Raw genomic sequence first — 5,965 nt, forward strand, 5'->3', positions numbered from 1 at the left:
TTGCTCAGGCTGGAATGCAGTGCTCTGATCTCAGCTCATTGCAACCTCCACCTCCTGGGTTCAAGTGATTCTGCCTCAGCCTCCTGAGTAGCTGGGATTACAGGGGCCCTCCACAGTTCTTGGCTAATTTTTTTATTTTTAGTAGAGATGGGGTTTTATCATGTTGGCCAGGCTGATCTTGAACTCCTGACCTCAGGTGATCTGCCTGCCTTGACCTCCCAAAGTGCTGGGATTACAGGCGTGAGCCACTGTGCCTGGCCAGCCTCCCATTTTTTTTTCACAGGACATGAGACTAATCAACCTGCTAAAAATGAGCTTTCCTAATAACTTGTGATGTACCTGTCTAGGAAAAAACCATCCTAGCCATGAGAGATCAGATGAAACCTTGAGACCAGAGACTCATTTTCTTCTAAAATGCTTTCTCCAAAAGATTTTATTTAATTTATTTATTTATTTATTTATTTATTTATTTATATGTTCCGGGGTACACGCGCAAGATATGCAGGTTTGACACATAGGTAAACATGTACACGGTGGTTTACTGCACCTATCAACCCATCACCTAGGTATTAAGCTCAGCATGCATTAATTATTTTCTCTGATACTGTCCTCCTTCACCGTTCTCCTGCGACAGTCCCCAGGTGTGTGCTGTTCCCCTCCGTGTCCACGTGTTCTCATTGTTTAGCTCCCACTTAAAGTGAAAGCATGTGGTGTTCAAAAGATTTTTTAAAAGAAAGTGGGGGAAATGTGAAAGGAAAATAAATCTTGGGACCCCCCCAAATCCCTAAGCTGAAGGAAAAAAATCAGGCTGGAAACTGCTTAGGGCAAACCTGCCTGCCATTCTATTCAAAGTCGTCCCTCTGCTCACTGAGATAAATGCATATCTGATTGCCTCCTTTGGAAAGACTAATCAGAAACTCAAAAGAATGCAACAGCTTGTCTCTCCCCTCCCTACTCGAGTTGTCCAACCTTTCTGGGTGGAATCAATGTATATCTTATATATATTGATTGATGTCTCATGTCTCCCTAAAATGAATAAAACAAAGCTGTTCCCCAACCACCTTGCCACCTTGGGCACATATCATCAGGACTTCCTGAGGCTGTGTCACAGATGTGCATCCTCAAACTTGGCAAAATAAACTCTCTAAATTAACTGAGACATGGCTCAAGTATTCAGGGCGTGCACACTTCTCTATAAGTAAAAATATGAAGTTATCTGAATCCCAATAAAAATACCAAAAGGCTTTTAGGTTTTCATTTTTGTTTTTCTTTGAGACAAAGTTTTGCTCTTGTTGCCCAGGCTGGAGTGCAGTGGTATGATCTTGGGTCATTGCAACCTCCGCCTCCCGAGTTCAAGTGCCTCAGCAGGAATTACAGGCATGTGCCACTACGCCCAGCTAATTTTGTATTTTTAGTAGAGATGGAATTTCTCCATGTTGGTCAGGCTGGTCTCAAACTCCTGACCTCAGGGATCTGCCTACCTCAGCCTAACAACATGCTGGGATTACAGGCATGAGCCACTGTGCCTGGCCAGGTTTTTGTTTTAGAGCTTGGCAATTTGATACTAAATTTTATGTGGAAAAATAAATGTGCAAGAATAGCTAGAGAACGCTAAAAGAAAAAATAATAAAGATAGTGGTGGTGGAGACTTCTAGACATTGAGACATCTAATAGAGCTTCTATAATTAAAACAGTAAGGTATAGCACATAGATAGACAAACTAATGAAATGGAATAGAAAGTTCGGAAATAGAACCAAATGCATATGAAAATGTAGTGAATAATAAAGGTGGCATCTAAAATTACTGGAGTGAAGATGGAACTCTGACTCAGTACTCTTAAACAAATTGCTTTGCCCTGATTGGCCTTAATCTGTAAACTGAGAATGACAGCACTGTTTAATGGAAGAAAAAGAAACGCCTCTATTGTCACATCAGTGTACCAATTTTGAGTAGAGCCTTTAACCTCTCTGATTCTTCCTCCCCTCAACTGTGAATGGGGAAGAATAATAATATTAAATCCACTTCCTGTCTGGGGAACTTGCTAATATCCAATGAGAAAACATTGGCGAGGCCTTTGGAGAATCAGAAAAGCTGTAGACAAAAATGGGAGATTATTAAGCAGGCTCAACACTCACCACAATTCAGAACCAAGCTTGATATAATTTGGCTGTATCCCCACCCAAATCTCATCTTGAATTGTAGTGCTCATAATCCCCATGTGTCATGGGAGGGAGACGGTGGGAGGTAGTTGAATCATGGAGGTCGTTATCTCCATGCTGTCCTCCTGATAGAGAGTTCTCAAGAGATCTGATGGTTTCATAAAGGGCTTTCCCCCCTTTGCTCAGTGCTGCTTCCTGCAGCCTTGTGAAGAAGTTGACTTGCTTCCCCTGCCCCTTCCACCATTGATTCCTGAGGCCTCCCAGCCCTGCTGAACTGTGAGTCAATTAAGTCTGTTTATAAATTACTCAGTATCAGGTGTATGTCTTTATTAGCAGCGAGAGAACGGACTAATATAGAGCTCAACTGCGCTTTTTCCATCCTAGGGCTTAGTGCCATCACCTATGCTACTCAGGTTGGAATTTGCTAGGGAAGTAGGAAACAGTGGAGCCAAATTTCAAGTGAATGTTAATGACTCAAAAAGAAGATTTTAGAATTTTCTTACCCATCCCTTCTTTTACTTATTCATTTTTGATGAGAGTTTGGGTTTCCTGGATCACAAAAAATCCTGGAAACGATGTCCATTCACGGACCTCAATGAAGACACTGGGTTCATCTGTGGAGTGAAGCGGATTCTCACAGGAGGTAGCCTGGAGCAGAGTCTCTGCAGTGTTTAGTAGGGCTGGGGCTTGTGTCCTGCCCCAGCAAAGAGCCATCTGCACCAGCATCCTCTGTTGATGGTCAGAAGTTAATCTTTAGCTGGGCAGGGCCTCAGGAACCTTGAGGTTAAAAGGAAATTTTTATAAATAAGTCTTTACTCTTTCAAAATGTCAGTTTATTTATTTATTATTATTATTATTATTATTATTTTTTTTGAGACAGAATCTTGCTCTGTTACCCAGGCTGGAGTGCAATGGTGTGATCTTGGCTCATTGCAACCTCCACCTCCCAGGTTCAAGTGATTCTCCTGCCTCTGCCTTCTGAGTAGCTGGGATTATAGGCATATGCCACCAAGCCTGGCTAATTTTTGTATTTTTAGTAGAGACGGGGTTTTGCCATGTTGGCCAGGCTGGTCTGGAGCTCCTAACCTCAGGTGATCCACCTGCCTTGACTTCCCAAAGTGCTGGGATTACAGGCGTGAGCCAGCACACCCAGCCCAAAGCTTCATCCTCTAATTCAGGCAAGATACTCAGTCATTTCATCTGGAGTTTAGCTGAGCTATGACTCAGAGAAGGAATTTGGTAAGTCTAGCTTTTATATAATTCCTGAAGGCATGCTATAATGTCATCATGATGCATCAAAGAGCTCTGTGAACCCTCCAAAAATGGCACCACAAAAGTTTGATGAAAGACAAGTCTCTGATCCATGATGATGTTTTCCTGAAAGTGTTCAGGCCCCATCACTCTAGAGTCATAGCTACCTACTGGTTTTAACGTGAGAAAACCTTTTACAAGTGTTTCTTCCTCTGGCCTGAGATGTGTGATACCATCTTCCCTTCATTGTGGCCCCCAATCCCTTTCTTACTCAGAGTCTCTGGCCAGAAAGCAAAGGCTGGGTGGTCGTCTTAAGAAGTTATGGATTAATGTTGCTTCCAGACAGAATGAGGTCTGGCTACCTGTTCTCACGGTCCAATAACAAGATTCAGACAGCCTGGGAAAGAAAGGAGTTTATTTCTGCAACCAGTTACAGGCAGAAGGTCGGAGTCACTCACCAGACCAACTCAGCATTCCAAGTTTTTTTCTAGGGCTTATATACATTTAAGCTCTGTGCTGTATGTGGGAGTGCACCTACAAGCAGAGGTGTTTAATTCAGTCTCTCTCTAATCTTTATCTAGGGTCTGGGGTCTGGAAAGCCTTCTCTAGAGTCCTGGAAAGTTGATCTTAAGTGGGCCCTGGTATGAGGTGTGTGTGTCAGAATGCTTTTATTATTTGACGAGACTTTAGTGTCTGAGAAAACCCAGGCGGGGTCTTAATGGCTTCATGTGGGCATTCCAGTCATTACACTCAGGCACCAGTTTCACCAGCTCTTTAACTCTTAACTGATACATTCAGCAGAATTATGGCCAAAGGTCAGTGAAAATGAACTGTTGGGGTTGCAAATGGAAGCCTGGCCTGCTACAATGTCTTTGAAGAATTATGGGGTTGGGGGAAAGGCCGTTTGGTCTGATTTATTTCCATTCGTCCTGTACAGATTAGTTTTTTCAGTGACCTCACAGAAGCTCAAGGCCTTGGACCAAAGTCTTCAGAAGGTGGGGTCAGGTGGGTTTCAGTAGGAAGCTAGGTATCACATGGGTGGAGGGGAGAAGTATCAGGAGGCAGTCCTGGATGGGAAGGTGGGGAGGGAACGCCCTGGGCTGATGGGAGTTCTGAGCAGGCTGAGAGTCACAGGGTTGGGAAGGCCGGGCGGCAGGCTCTGAGTGATAAAGTGGCTGCCACAGGTGTTGGGATAAATAAGAAGGCACCCCGAGGCTGGGCGCGGGGGCTCACACCTGTAATCCTAGCACCTTGGGAGACCAAGGAGGGTGGATCTCCTGAGGTCGGGAGTTTGAGACCAGCCTGACCAACAGGGAGAAATCCCATCTCTACTAAAAATACAAAATTAATAGGACGTGGTGGCACATGCCTGTAATCCCAGCTACCCTGGTGGCTGAGGTGGGAGAATTGCTTGAACCTGGGAGGCGGAGGTTGTGGTGAGCCAAGATCGTGCCACTTGTACTGTACACCAGCCTGGACAACATGAGCGAAACTGTCTCAAAAAAAAAAAAAAAAAAAAAAAAAAAAAAAAAAAAAAAAAAAAAAAAAAAAAAAAAAAAAAAAAAAAAAAAAAAAAAAAAAAAAAAAGGGCACCCTGGAAACTCCCTGAAAAGAAACTGTTGGTGTTTTCCCACTGGAACCTTGTTCTCAATGAAAATGCTGCCTGTTTTCCTTAAAGGAACCAAGAGAGGGCGCTGTCGTCCAATGAAAATTAAATCCAAATCCTGCTAAACCAGTTTCCCATTGGGTAGTTCTCCCCATTCCCACCACCCCCCCCCCCGTCTATAAAAATGCAGTTGTTTAAGGAATCCCAGGTTGACTTTTTAATTTTCAACCTCTTGATCAGCAGTGGTAGAGATGTTTGCAACAGGATAGGGTAATTCAAGGTCCCACTTAAGCCCAGAAAACACCTTAAGATGACGTTTTGGGCAGCATTGTTATGTTGCACACAAAATGCACGTGGTTCTTGTGTTCAGGAGTCCAATCAGGCAAACAGGTTCAAGGATGTAAAGGGAATTGGGATAGTGGGGAAATGGGTGAAGGTTGTGCATTGCAGGATAACAAAGAGTGTGTGCATGCACATCTACACCCACACAGATACACATGCACACACACCCATGCACATCCACACACACCCATGCACACACACACATACAGAGACACATCCACACACACACACACAGGCACACGCACACACACACACAGGCACATCCACACACACACATATACATGCACACACACACAGGCACATGCACACACACACACATAGGCACATCCACACACACATATACATGCACACACACACACACAGGCACATACACACACGCAAACACATGCACATACACACACAAACACATGCACACACTGGGTTTTTAGATTGGTCAGGATGGGCAGGGACTTTGGTTCACTGCTGACTGCTCCTTCAGCACCTGACATCTGTGCCTGCCACAGAGTGGGTGCCCATGAATATCTTTGCATTGTAATGGATATGTTGAATATCAAGATTTATGAAAAAGTGAGAAAATTTAGTCAACTGGCTGTTTAGCTCATGCAG

Source organism: Cebus imitator, unplaced genomic scaffold, assembly GCF_001604975.1.
Source record: "Cebus imitator isolate Cc_AM_T3 unplaced genomic scaffold, Cebus_imitator-1.0 Scaffold205, whole genome shotgun sequence".
Lineage (NCBI taxonomy): Eukaryota > Metazoa > Chordata > Mammalia > Primates > Cebidae > Cebus > Cebus imitator.